Raw genomic sequence first — 15,334 nt, 5'->3', positions numbered from 1 at the left:
GGGGGGGGGGGGTTGGTCTTGGGATCAAGCCCCACTTCAGGCTCCCTGCTCAGCAGGTAGCCTCCTTCTCCCTCTCCCTGCCCCCTGCTAGCAGTCTCTCTTGCTATCTCTGTCCTCTCTTTAAAATAAATAAATACATCTTTAAAAAAGTAAAAAGAATGAACCAATTTTCCTGCCCCGAGACCACGGATTATCCTGTGGCACCATGACTGTGAGCAGGTTTTGTCGGAAGTTCCGTGTGAATGTCTCTGTCGGTTAGGCTGGAGAGAACATAAATTTATAGCTGGATGACATCCCAAGGGCTGGTTTCCTCTATAATCCAGACTCCCAAGGTCGGGAATATTTCCTTGTATGTATTTGTGGGCAAAATCTTTTGCCTATTCACTCAATATTGAAACTAGTTACACTTCAGAGATAAACCAATTTTCCAAATGACCATAAAAGTTTAAGTATTAATTGAAATATAAATCAACAAGGCTATTCTTTATCTTAATTTCTTTCAGTCCCGTTAATATAAGTCTCACAACCATTACCCATTTGAAGAACCTAAACTCAGAACATTCAACGAGAAACAAAGGGCTTTGAATTACATGTTCTATTTCTGGTTTCTTTTACATTCATCCTAAAACATTTTTTATCCTGAAACTGTTTGCTAATCTAATGTGTCTATATAATTAAATGGTGCAGCCAGTATTCAAATAACTATATGAAGGTATCACAAGATAAGTGAGGCTAACACTACTGCATCCAGAAAGACAAATCAGCCATGTAGAGAAATGGCTCATACCAAAATGTTTGAACAGCTGTCTCTGATGATTTTGGCACTTTTCCCACATCAAAACAAGAGCAGAAAGAAACTGTCCTCTAATTGACTAGACTGTAATAATAATTTCTACAATTTATTGAGTACCTTTATACTATACTGTGTATCTATCACCACATAACAAATTACCCCAAAACTCTGCAAGTTAAGACAACAAAGCAGGGCACCTGGGTGGCTCCATTGGCTAAGTGTTTGCCTTCAGCTCAGGCTGTGATCACGAGGTCCTGAGATCAAGCCCCACATCGGGCTCCTCGTGAAGAGGGAAAACACCTTCTCCCTTGTCTTCTGCTGCTCTTCCTGCTTGCATTTTTTCCCTCTCTCTCTCACAAATAAATAAATAAAATATTTTTTAAAAATTTTAAAAAAGACAACAAACCAATATTACCTCATAGTTTTGGTGGATCAGAAATTCAGGAAGGGCTTAGTAAGATGATTCTGCTGAGGATCTCTCATGAGGTTGCAGGCATCCACTTTCAATATGGCTCACTGACAGAGCTATTGGCAGGAACTATGGGTTCCCATACTTGGACCTCTCCATGAGGGTTACTTGAGTGTCCTCTGACTTCCTCCTGTGCAAGTGACTCAAGAAGGTAAGATGGAAGCTACAATGTCTTTTATGACTACCCTCAGAAATGATGCCCCACCATGTCCACAATATCCTGGAGTTTGACACACCTCAGCTCTACTGAGTATCAGAGGGGCTACATAAAACATCCCAGGACATGAGGATAATTGGCACCACCATAAAGTCTGCATGCCACACATACTTAGTGCTTCACAAGAACTATTTCGTTTGATCCCAGTGCAGCCCCATGAGATAAGATCATTACTAATATGATATCCATTTATAGATGTTAAAACTACAATCAGAAAAGCATGATAATAAATTCAAAGCCTCTAGGTAGCATGTGTTAGAATTAAGCCAGCCAGGTTTCCTTGGAGTACTTTACCATGGACTATCTACTTAAGACACAAACCTAGGGGCACCTGGGTACCTCAGCTGGTTAAGCAGCTGACTCTTGGTTTCCACTCAGGTCATGATCTTGCGGTCATGAGGTAGAGCCCCACCTCAGGGTTCACATTCAGCATGGAGTCTGCTTCAGATTCTCTTCCTCTCCCTCTACCCCTCCCCCTATTCTCTCTCTCTTTCTCTCTCTCAAATAAAATAAATAAATTAACTCTTTAAAGATACAGACCTAGAAGGACATGACTGCAGAATTGCTGGTGAAAAGCTGAAAACCATTCTTTGGAGTAGCAAAATAATTGTGGAATCTATGTGGAAGTGAAGGTCAGAGGAAAGCCAGAATGTAAGTGCAGGTGAGAGCTGCTTCCACATTGCTCTAAGAGAAGACAAATGCTCCCTATAAGTGAAAGAGGATCCTTCTGTTCCTTGCTCAAATCCTGCAAAAATAGTCCAAACCCTACACCTGGATTCCAGTTAATCTAGATAAAGCTGCATTCCAGAAACAATGCTCAAGATAATGGACTTAAGTGTTCAAGAACCAATCAAGGAGAATCTCCCACTGTAAGTTAATACTTCAAGATCTGACATTTGCAAATCTATCTCTCAGTTTGGGCAATGTTGGGGGGAGCACAAGCCTACGGATGAGATCTCACGGGTTGACTTGGCCAATGTCCTTCTCTGAAGCTGCCAACTAGCCAGATTTTAAAACTCCCTCTTTTACTTTAATAAAAACAGATAGCTCTAGAAATACTTGCTCATTTTTAATCATTTTGTAATCATACCTCCAAAATGATGCTTCTAGTTTCATGGGGTACCAGTACCCAAGAAGTGGTACTGATACCCCACATTCAGAATTGCACAGGAAGAATATTCCATCCTAAGACCAGGTCAGCATCTTTCTAGGGACAATTCTCCCTTATTTGGGCTTAAGAAATTTCATTTTTAAAAAGTAGTTATTGGGCGCCTGGGTGGCTCAGTGGGTTAAGCTGCTGCCTTCGGCTCAGGTCATGATCTCAGGGTCCTGGGATTGAGTCCCGCATCAGGCTCTCTGCTCAGCAGGGAGCCTCCTTCCTTCTCTCTCTCTCTCTGCCTGCCTCTCCATCTACTTGTGATTTCTCTCTGTCAAATAAATAAATAAAATCTTTAAAAAATAATAATAATAATAAAAAAATAAAAAGTAGTTATGAACTTCAGCACCAAATCCAACTTTACTCAGAAACCTAATCTCTGCCACTTTATAAATAACCAACCAAGTGAGTAATACAAATGCAAATTAAACTGCAGGGGAGGACAAGTTGCTGGAGGGGAAGTAATCCCCCCAGTATTAGTTTATCTCCTAGGTAAAGAAGATGCCAGCCTTGAGCCCAGATGAGTTTGTTCTCTCCTAAACCATGGGGAAAGACATGAAGAGAATTGAGGGCACAGCTGTGGAATGCATCCTGAAGCCCATACACTTGGGTTCCCAAGGCTGTTCCCAAGCTTTCGCACAATAATGTTTGATTACTACAGTAACTGATGACTGTTTTTATTTGCATTCCCCACAGTGCTGCTACAGTAGGCATCCTCAGCTTGGGACTGCTGAAAATCTTTAATGTGTAACTGCTATTTTCCATAACAATAAAGCTAACCTTGCAGGGATCAGGTCCTGGAGAAGCAGCTTTTCAGAAGCCATCTAATATTTTCACAGCAGTGTCTCTCTACAGGGTTCTTTTTCAAAGTTTAGGGAGGTAGCTCTAGAGTTAGGAGTGTGGAATTAGAGTACAAGCTACACTAAGTCACTAGGACAGGCACAAAAGCAAAGTCTCCACTTGTTCCCATGTGATCATAGTCATGGAGTGGGGAAACACAGTTCATCAGGACATGTCTGAACCCAGTAGTGGCCAAACTGGATTTTCCCAAATATCCAAAAGTTAAATACACAAACCCTTCCTCTGAAAAAAAAAAAAAAAAAATCTGCTTAAGTAGAGAGTAAGCAATAGACCATTTATATGATAGAAAGAATAAATGTGAATGTGGATCACCACCATGATGTAATCACCAAAATGCATGCCAAAAACACTTGGCAGAGCCTACTCCCCATGAGAGGTGTTCATGTGTTCATCTGTATCCCATACATTTTCTACTCACTTCAGTTTAGCAAAGGCATTCATGTCATAACTCTCCCCAAAAGCCTCATCCAGTGGCTTTTTTTTTTTAAGATTTTATTTATTTATTTGATAGAGATCACAAGTAGGCAGAGAGAGAGGAGGAAGCAGGCTCCCCGCCAAGCAGAGAGCCCAATGCGGGGCTCGATCCCAGGACTCTGGGATCATGACCTGAGCCGAAGGTAGAGGCTTTAACCCACTGAGCCACCCAGGCGCCCCATCCAGTGGCTTTTAAGAAGATTCTTTCAGCTAACCTTCCTGATGTCTTGAGGGTCTGAAGATTTTTTTCACAAACGGTGATAGTTTAATAGGATGTACAACATTAATTCAAAATTCTTTTCCTCAGGAGTTAATATTTCTTAGTTATCTCTTTGTATCTAGTGTTACCAGTAAAAATTTGATGTCCTATAAGACTCAAAAACAGATTGATGACTTGATTACACAAATATTTTTATTGAAACAAACAAACAAAAAAAATTGCAGGAAGATTGTCATTGCTTTACATTTCTGTAATTTTAAAAAATGCCTAGCTTACCCTCCCCAATGTCCATAATCCCACCCCCTTCTCCCAAACCCCCTCCCCCCAGCAACCCTCAGTTTGTTTTGTGAGATTGGGTGTGGTGAAAAATAATGAATACTGTTATGCTGAAAATAAAAAATAAATTTAAAAAAAAAAAAAAAAAAAAAAAATGCCTAGCTTAGTAGACAGCTGTTTCTGAGTTCTTTCTATTGCACATGTCATGTGACCTGTGGACAATTCCATTGTATACTCATAGTAACAGTGGAAAAGCAAATATCTTGGTATTCTGAAAACATCTTTTACTTCATACACTTCCTGAAGTAGTCTTGGGGAACCCTCAGCTTCCCAAGTTATGCTTTGAGAACTGCTGGTATAAAATACTTCAAAAACTAGAGAAGTTAAAGTCCAACAATGTTATTTTAAAATGAGCTAGTGAAATGAACAGACTACTCAAAGAAAAGGAAATGGCCCTTGGACATAAGAAATGTTCAAGCTTATTCATATTACTAGAAACACCAACTAAAATTAGGCCAAGACTCCATTTATCAAAAGGAAAAAGTGTTTTCTTTCTTTTTATAAATTATGTTCAATTAGCCAACATATAGTACATCATTAGTTTTTGATGTAGTGTTCAACGATTCATTAGGGAAATTTAACAACATATTTTGTTGCAAGACTGAGGAAACCCAGTGAACAATACAAACCTTCACACTCAGATTGTGAGTCCTAAACACCACTTCTCTAGAAAGGAAGTTAAATATCTTCAAGAAATAGCTGATTTCCAGTCCACAGCAGAAATATACAAGATGGGTTTAGAACATTTTGTTGGACCTACTGGAAAGGGAACTTGTAAAGAATATCAGAATCACATCTGAAGGGCTCCAGAGCCAAGCCGATGAGTTCTATCATATATGGTTATGACTTGAGCATCAATAAGGACAATATCCACAGTGGATTACAATACCTAAAATATGTTTAAGTCCATGACCTCATAAAAACATGACAAAATAATAATAATAATAATAGGTGAATCTGAAAGATGATAACGAACCAAGTCATTTTTAAAACTAATAAAGCAAAAGACTAAAACATTTATCTTGTCTTTCCTTTAAGAACTACACCAGTGGAATATCAAATAGCAAATGAAGGGAACTTTGTTTTTGTAGAAGTATTTCAGTGAATAAATGAAGAAAGAATGACAGAATTCCACCATTTTGCAATCCTAAAGAAACTGATTGATCTAGGCACTGAAAAATTGTCAACAACTTCAATATGACAAAAGACAAACAGATACTATGTGTCTCCCATGGGCAACACCAGCAATAAAGTATTCTTGTTGGAAAAAAAACAACTAAACAGAATCAAAGGAAGTCTCAAAATTTGATCATCTATTTGCCAAGTTGGTTGGAAATATCTACTCATCTGGCAAAGTCAGAGACTTACATAGTTTATGTGACCTTTTCCAGGGAGCTGTGCCCCATAAATCCATAGATTTCAGGTTTACTAATCTTAAATAATCCTAGACAACCAGACATCCTGCTAAACTCTCCTAGTAGCAAAAAAGTATCACATTTGCCATCAGCAAATTTATGAAAGGATTCTACTGAGTCCATATCTTCTTTCTTTTCCAGGGGCATCCCCATGGGATAGAAAAGACTTTGGACCTGTTGCTTAACCATCTACTTCCTTCATGCCCTTCCAGGTAATAAGACAAATTATTGAAAGGTTACAAATGGTAACACACTGAAGTGTCACAAGTAATAAAAGAAACAAATGAAACAAAACCAAAAAAGCCAGAAATTAACCCATACCTATGTAATAATTTTATATATGCTGGGGATAATAACTCCAAATCGATGGGGGAAACAATGGATTGTTTAATAACAGTGTTGAGAAGATGGAGTCATTGTGGTAGCCTTACTACAGGATGGTTCCCAATGACAAACCTACCTCCTGGTAGTCACACTCTTGTGTAGTCCTCTCCCACACTGGGTCACAGTTGGTCTGCGTAACCAACAGCATATGGCATAGCTGAGAAAATATTTCTGAGGAAAGGCTATGAGTGACTGTGACTCTCATCCTGAGTTCTCTCCCTACTTTTTTCCCCCTCTCTGTCTTTCATTTCTTGCTCTGGGGAAAGCCATGTTGTGAACAGTCCTCCAGAGAGATTTCCAGACAAGATTTCAATAAGTCTCTAGGCCTCAGTGAGGAACTGAGGTCTACCCACAATTATGTGAACATGCTTAGAAGCAGATTTCCCAGGCTTTGAAGTCACTGCAACCCTGGCCAGGGGGGTACCTGAAACCTAACACAGAACCACCTGGCTAAGGTGCTGCCAGGCTCCCGGCTCTGAGGATGTAAGATCATGTTTGTTGTCTTATCCCACTAAATTTTATGGTGATTTATCCTGTAGTGACAAATAACTAATACAGATTTTGGTACCAAAGGTAAGATGTGTCATAACAAAAACCTATATGGGAGAGATGGTGGGCAGAAACTGGGCAAGTAAAGGACTTTGAAGAGAGCATTCATAAAAGTCTAAATTGCCTAATTGGACTGTTTGCAGAATTTTGGACTTTAAGCAGATTGCCAGTGAGAGCTTAAAAGAAAATGAGGACTATCTTACTGGATATTGGAGGAAAGGAAATCCTCATTATGTCCTGACAGAAAGTTGGACAACAGTAACCAGAATGTGGAAGTTACAAATATACTTCATGCACGAAATGATCTAGCTTAGATTTCCAGCCAGACTGGTAAAAATTCTGCAGAAACTCTGCTTAGAGTAAAATCTGAGAGGGCAGAGATCAGCTGAAGAAAGGACCATTATACAGAAAGAACCAGAACTTGCTAGTTTCAAAGGTTCCCAGCCCCATAAGATGGCAAACAATCCTAAATCTAGGAAATAGCTCTGAGCAAAGATCAAATCCAGGACACTCTCAGTGAAGCTGAAGCTGAGGAAGTGAACAATATAAAAAAAAAAAAAAATCAGTAGAAATATCAAAGGTGGTGCCTCCGAGGGTCATTCTGCAGGACAAAGGGGCTCTTCAGTTTTCAAGGGTGCAACTCACAAGTCCTTTAATTCAACTAGCAGAGCTTCCAAGAAGCTCAAGAGCCTGGTCCTCAATGGAAGCCCAAAGTAGAACAGGGCTTACCTTGGAGAGATTTGTCAGCATGCTTTTGTCTAATGGCCTGAACTCCAAAAACTATGCACAGGAGACCCATGAGGTCTTTAAGACTATGTTAGATGCAAAAACATCTACCACTTGGACTGAAAGGGACAGAGACAGCACAAAAGGAAAAGATGCCTTGGGGCCCCCAAAATCTACAACCAGGAGACACTAGTCAGCTGCAAACACAGCAACCTTTCTAAAATGAACACACAACTCAGAGAGTGGCATTGAGAGCCTAGAGACTGTGGCCAAAACCGTGAATAATGAATAACTCCTTCACCAAAGTATAATGGAACTCTAAAACAGGAAGCTCTTGCCCTCGCCTAGGTGTATCTCATAATTGTTAGATCTAGTGACTGTGTCTCCCATTTTTCTCCTTTTTGAAAGGTTTATTTATTTAAAAGAGAGAAGGAAGGGAGAGGAGTGGCAAAGAGAGAAGGAGAGAACCTGAAGTAGATTCTGTGCTGAGTGCAGAGCCCCATGCGGGGCTCGATCTCACGACCCTGAGATCATGACCTGAGCTGAAACCAAGAGTTGGACACTTAACTGACTGTACCAGCCAGGCACCCCATCCTCTTTTTAAAATAATAATGTCTACAGAGGTCACCCTGTGCCTGTCCCACCCTGAATGTTGCACAGGTGGGGGACAAACAGCTTCTTTCTTTAATTCCAGGGATCAAGAGAAATTTTACTCAAAGAATCATACTTAATGGACACCTCACACTCCCTTGGGCCTGACTTAGATGATAAGATCCTGAACTTTGGGCTGATGCTCAGATAATATCAAGCAAGAGCAAACATGTGGCTAAGTTAGAATCGTTATGCATTGCTAGTAAAGAAGACATTTTTAAGGGGGAAATGGTGAAACTTGGTGAAATTAAAGATGATCCTACCTACAACCTTAGCTATCTTATTGCTCAGAAGGGAAACTCTCTCCTGGGAACATGAGGAGGCATGTGTGAGGATGTTCCTTAAAATACTGCTTATGCTAACAAAGACTGAAGCCACCTGGATACCATCCACAGAGGAATGAAAAATGAAAATGTGGGGCAGATATTTGATAGGAGATGATGGAACAAACAAACAGCAATGATACTGAATCTTTTCAACAACAGGATTGATTAAATAAATGAAGCAAAATGAGTTTTGCAGCACAGCACCCTTTATATAAATTAAAGAAGATACACTTGCCAAACAAAACTGTACGGTTTTCACTGAAAACCCTCTAAGTGTTCTTGAGTGGGTGCGATGGAAGGTAGAGAGAAGAACATAAAGTTGGGCAACAAAGGGGGAAATAATAAAATAAAATAAAAAAGTGATAAAATTAAATAAAATTAATCATGAAATGAAAAATCGGATTAATTCAATTATTCATGTCTGAGGTTCACACACACACACAGGTATGGAGAAAGAAGAAAGGAAAAAGCAAATTAACCAAGAAATAAGAGGGGGACAGAGAGGGAGAGAGGAAGAAGGAAAAGAAGGGAAGAAAGGCAAATTAGCTAAAAGGCATGTAGCAGTTTTAGCTAAAGAGTGTGGAGATCACTGAAAGGCATTAGCAACTGGAGGCTCTAGCTGGAGTCCCAGCCTTTTCCATCTTCAGCGCTGTGGGCTAGCTAGCTCTTTTCAGGTTCTGTGATCTGCTGTGCCATGAGAAAGCGTCAGGAACTATAAGCGTCTCAAGCTGAAGAAAAGGTCTAACTTAGTTTTGTTTGTTGTTTTTCTGGCTCATTTATGGAAAGAAGTAGTACCATAAGGAGTGCAAGGTATTGTTCTACTGAAGGAAAAATATTAGAGAACTTACATGCTCAATCAAGTTTCCTGGAAGAGGGGTCTCCTGAGCCTCCCAGGAAATTGGTCTCACACTGTCTGCAGAGTTTTGAGCCATTGGGGTCTCTGGCTCCTGAATCTCTTTTCAGTGTCTCATATTCCTTTTAAAAACAGGTCTGAAGGTATTTTAAAAGCTACTAATTAGATAAAATTCGTATCACACTCAGAAATTGTGTTTCATTAATACACTCTGAAAATGCTACTATTAGCCATATTTATGTCTTATTAGCAGTAAAAAAGCATTAAGTGGCTTGCCCCGGCAGCCCGTGGTCCTGCTAGCCTGTCCATTGCCAGAATTAATTACGAAGCCATCTTTCAGAGGGCAACATGACAAGCTGGCTGAAGGTGAATAGAAATCGGAGGCTGTTTTTCCATTTCTCTCAGCCCCTTTCCCACTGAAACCTTGATGGTACTTGGATAAATAATTTTTGAGAGCCACCATTTCTGAGATCCTTAATGAGACCATTAAAGCCAGAGAAAGGAAAAAGTGTTGGGTGTTACAGAAAGCAGGCCAAGAGGCACGGTTCGTGCCCACTGAAAAAGCAAAAACTCATTGCTTGCTCAGAAAGCCAGGTGTGAGAAAGGAATTTAGTATCCATCTGGACACTTAACTCTTAAAATAATATGGAGGAGGAAATTTAAAGAATCGAAAAATGAAGAGAGCAGCAGATGCCAGACTGACTAAGAGTCAACCATCATAAAAAGCCAACCCCTTGGCTCAAGATACAACCCCAGCTTTCTGATTTATTCAGCTCAAAATGCTGAGCTTCCAGGAAGGCGGAGGGAGTGACCAGAGAGGGCCTCCTTACCTACATTTGTGTAGACTATAATTCAGATGGCCATGCCCTACTGTGATAAGTTCAAAGACAACTGATACTACAATAAGCACAAATAATAAAACTTTCTTTTTGAAAACCAAAGTCCCATGACAATGGCATATATCCTTTGCCTTGCTGGAAAGCACAGCCTTAGTCCTTCCTGGAGGAATTATAATTTCTTAACCACATGTGTGAGGAGAGGCCAAAAACCACCATGGTAAATAGAGTGGGTAAGAGTGAGCACTCAGTCCAAAAAATTAAATGCAAGAGGTCGATGAAGGGTACTCCATGGCCACTGACAGATGGCCAACTTTCCTCATACCCAGAAAAGGTAGACGGTGCTAAAAGCCCTCCAGTGAATTCTCTGCCTCAGAGTTTACCAGGAGGAAGGGGGTGAGCAGATGTTATCACAATAAGCATTCCCCGTGGTGCCCAGGACAAACTACTTAAGGAGTCAGAATCACATCACCAGAGGTGATTAAGAAATTCATTGTGAGCAGATGGATGTAACAGCTACTGTAAAGGGCAAGGAAGCAATTTTTTACAGATTTTGGAGGAAAGACTCTACAGTCTTCTGATGTACCAATTCCATACAGGTTCCAGAACCGGGTCTGCTCAGTCCTTAATGGGCCATAGCTTCCTAGGACACATTGAAGGCACAGAATAAAACACTAGCTGTTGAGTCCCTAGACCTACATGGCTTGAACAGTCTTTCTGCAATTTAATTATTATCCCTCCCGCTTTCACCTATGAGGAATAAGAATACTCATGCCCACTTAGCAGAATTATTTTGAGGATGCGTATGATAAATGTAAAAAAGAACTGAACCCAGTGTCTGACCTGTGAGGTGATCACAGTTGAAGTGGCACTAATTTTTTTTATTATTATTACCATCAGTTGTTAGTACTCACATGTTGACATTTCCATAACATGTCTGAGATCAATAATCATATTACTTAAATCATAATAGTCAGTAACTATCACGTTACTTAAACTTGTGATTGGAATAATGAACACTTTTTTTTAAGGACAATCATAATATTTTGAAGGTTGTCTATGTATTGGAATAATGACATTAGTATTTGAGATGATCTTAACAAGAAAAAAATTACCAAAATCAAATTAAAGGAAAGTCAAGTAGTATATCTAAGAAGAAAAAATGAGCTGTGCAAATTACTGTCATACCCAAAACTGACCTAGAGATCTAGTGCACCACTTAGAAGAAAAAGCACATAGAGTTTCTGTAAAGAGTGTGTTTTTCAATGTGTACATGTATGACATACCTGGTCTGTGCAACAGAGTATGGATTCCCTGTGCAATTTGAGCCTCTGCCTGGGATACATCAGGTGAAAACTGGAAAAGATTCAAGACACTGTGATTAGTGAAAAAGAGAGAGAGAAAGGGAGGGAGGGCGGGCAGAAGGAGAAAATAGAAGTGAAGAGAAAAGAGAAAAGAAAGGAAGGGAAAGGAAAGGAAAAGAATCTGGAAAAACAAAAGTAAAAATCCCTGGGATACAATAATATAAATGTTCACTTACCTAGATGGAAAGAAAAAGTGCTCCTTCCTGATAGAATTATTTCAGTGGAATTGCCCTGAATGAATAAACACCATCCTCTCCATGTTCTCATTTTTGTCCCTCAAAAAACTGGGATCGTAGGTAATATAGTGTTACCTCCATTTCACAGATGAGGAAATAAGGGAGCCTCGGGAAGCTGGGGCATGAAGTGGAAGAGAAGGTTGTGGAGCTCAAACTTGCCGGATACGCCCTGTTTCCACTGTCTCATACGCTGCACTCAGAGACTCAATGGATTCTCTTTCTCATGGGAATGTCAAGAACAGATTTCATCTCTGAGAGATGCTATTCTCTCTAGAGGAAGAATTAATGATCTCTTCCTCCATCAGAATTCCTTCCAGCATTTGATTCCTCTGCATATTCTCCTTCTCTGAGCCTGGGCTACTGGTTGACCTACTTTGGAAGCAGAAGAGGCACCTGTAAAAGAGGAAAAAGTCAGCACTAGAATGTCATAAGTACTTCTGGGTTTTAATGAGACAGATATAAAACCAAGATTCTGACTACCATGACAATATCACACCACATTGCCGAAGGGGTTATGAAACATGTAGATGGATTGACACTGTTGTCAAAACAAGCTTAAAAATAGAAAGCATATACCTATATGTCAATAACAGCTTTGAAATCAGCTTAATCTCAGTGTACATCCACAGCTTGTGAAACAGTTTGACCCAGATGAATCCTTAATTAATATTTTTGGGAACTAAATAGCTCTACACCAAGTGGCGATTTCTGGGATGACTTTCCCTGCTGTCCGTCCTTCATATGTGCCTGGTTCAAATGAGGGCCCTGCCATTTCACAATCTTACTCTTCCCCATTCTTTTTATCTACAAATAAAGATAAGAGGACCTACCTCATAAGTTATTTATGGGAATAAATCTTCGATGATGTTGGCATATATAATTACCCACTAAATGTTAACTATTACTATCAGCTATTCTCATGGACGCTTCCTCTAAAATTCTTCTCTCTCTCTCTCTCTCTCTCTCTCTCTCTTCAGCTTCACTTATTCCATGCCTCACCTGCTAGATCTAATCCCAAATTCTAAGACCAAACTTGGTCTTGAGTACCATTGCCCATCATCACAGAAGTCAGCGCCACCTGCTGCTAGTTCAGCTGCAATCTTTGGTACCAGTTCCGATGTCTGGAATTATTAGTGTCCTAGCACCTGTCATATAAGGTACCATAATCTGGAGGGCTTGAAACAACAGTAATTTATTCTTTCACAATTTAATAGGCTAGAAGTCTGAAATCCAGGTGTTCACAGAACATCCTCCCTCTGAGACTCTGGGAGAATCCTTCCTTGTGTTCTGTCGGCTTCTGGTGGTCATTGATTCACGGTGTCCATTGACTCGTAAACACATCAATCCAATCTCTGTCTCTGTGGTCATGTGGCCTTCTCCTTCTGTGTCTTTGATTTTGTGTGGTATTTTCCTCTTTTTATAAGAATTTCCGTTATATTCAGTTAGGACCCTCCCTAATGACTTCATTTTAACTTCACTAAATCTGCAAAGAATGTACTTCCCGTTAAGGTCACATTCACAAGTTCTAGGGGTTGGATGTTAGCATATCTTTGAGGAGGTCACAATCCAACCCATAGACCAGGCTTTTGCTTTACTCAGTACTCACGTAGGTAGTGTTTTGTTTTGTTTTCTTATACCTTCCATGCAACACACATGTAAACAAGATAGATAACAGTCCCTACTCTCATAGATATACCAGTCTACCAGTCGCAGGAGGGAAAAACAGACTTTAAAGAAATAACTAAGTAAGTTAGTAACTAACAACTGTAATAAGTGTCAACAGTGTTAGGAGAACATATAACAAGGATCCCTAATCTAATCCTTGGAAAAGGGACGACTTCTCAGAGAAGGAGAACTGGAAAAATGAGCAAAAGCAGGTGAGACAAATGGGGCTGGGTGGGTTAGGCAGTAATTTAGTAAACAAGACACGTAGAGTTCCTGAAAGTGAGCCAGTGGAACTGGAAGAGAGAAACAAGGCCAGGGTGCAGAAAGTAAGCAAACATCAAGGCCACAACATGGCTGTAAATAACGTGGTCCCAGGAGCAATGGCATCCATGCAAGAATTTTAGGTAAAGTATTGTTACCATGTTACTGTCAGTTACTCTTCCTGCCAAATCAAACCTCTAACAAATTTTCAGAGCTTCCTAACCCCCATGTATAAGCAGGATACATAAGGCTGTCTGACAAGCTCTTCCAGATTCTGACCTGATGCTCTTTCCTATTTCATTCTTATTTTCATTATTACCAGTGTTGGCTCATTCCGTCTACCCTGCCTTCATTTCTTCTTTCTGGTCTTCTCATTCATATCAGATGGATTCGAATGACCAGGACACTTTCTGGGCCTCAAGTAAAAGCAAGCATGGAACACTTGACTCAAAGGCCTTTACCTTTCCATGTGGCTGACTTCCCTGACAACTCAAATGAAAAACCACGCTAACTGAACTTGGAGATAAGTTTGTACACATACGCACACTAACTTGGAGTTAGCCCTTCCTTTGACAGATTGTGAATGCAAAATACAAAAAAACTGGAGAAAGTATGCTAAAGCTCATGGTTGAACAAGATAAGCCCTCTTCATCTGATTGGAAATATCACAGAATTTTCCCTATGGATTCCACAAAACTGTTTTTTAAAAGCTTTTATAATTTGGTGACGCTAAGTATACACATTTGTGCCTTTGTGTTCATTTTCTTTAAATGTTCATTCTTATTGGTTTGGAAACCTACCAAAGTAAATCTACTCCATTGGCAACTTTCAAGCTAATGAAAGAGAAATTGCGGTGATTTATCCAAACATTTGTTTCATTCATTCGGAGATCTGTTAAATCTTTCAAGTGTAATAGAATCATTTTAAATCCTGGATTCTAAAAACAAAACAAAACAAAACAAAAACAAAAACAAAAAAAACCCAGCATAATACTTCATTCTACTCTCCAGTCTCATGCGCAGTGTTTCTTGTTTAACCAGAAGCCATGAATACCAGGGATTTCATTTGAACGGAAGACCACCCAGTACCTCCTGGATTAATGCCTCGTAGCATTAAGCAGAAATATTAAATTACGGAAAATGCCAGTCTCATGGCTTTACTAAATGTAATTTGTAGTTTAACCATCATATTAAATCCTTTAATTGAAATTTGTGAAACAAATGGCAGTATTAGTAATTCCTTTATCAGCTTCTAATTCTCTGCCTACTTAACTCCAGTCTCTAACCCAGGGGAAATATAGTTCCCAAATGCAATCCTTGAACCTGGGGAAACATCGTGGCATCTTCACATTGCATGACCTTCATGTTCACTCTTTCTGCAAGATAACGCATTTTAATTTATCATACAAATGAGCTCATCTCCTTGCTGTGGTGCAAATGCATATTAACAGGGCTTTTCGAGCTCAATATTATCTGGACTTCAGGCTTTCACTGTAATCATACATAAAAAAGAACAATAGTTCAAATGGAGCAAGGAACAGGA

The sequence above is a fragment of the Mustela nivalis genome, assembly GCF_964662115.1.
Source record: "Mustela nivalis genome assembly, chromosome: 2".
NCBI lineage: Eukaryota > Metazoa > Chordata > Mammalia > Carnivora > Mustelidae > Mustela > Mustela nivalis.
The sequence above is the reverse complement of the archived record's forward strand: the minus strand, read 5'-3'. Positions refer to the sequence as shown.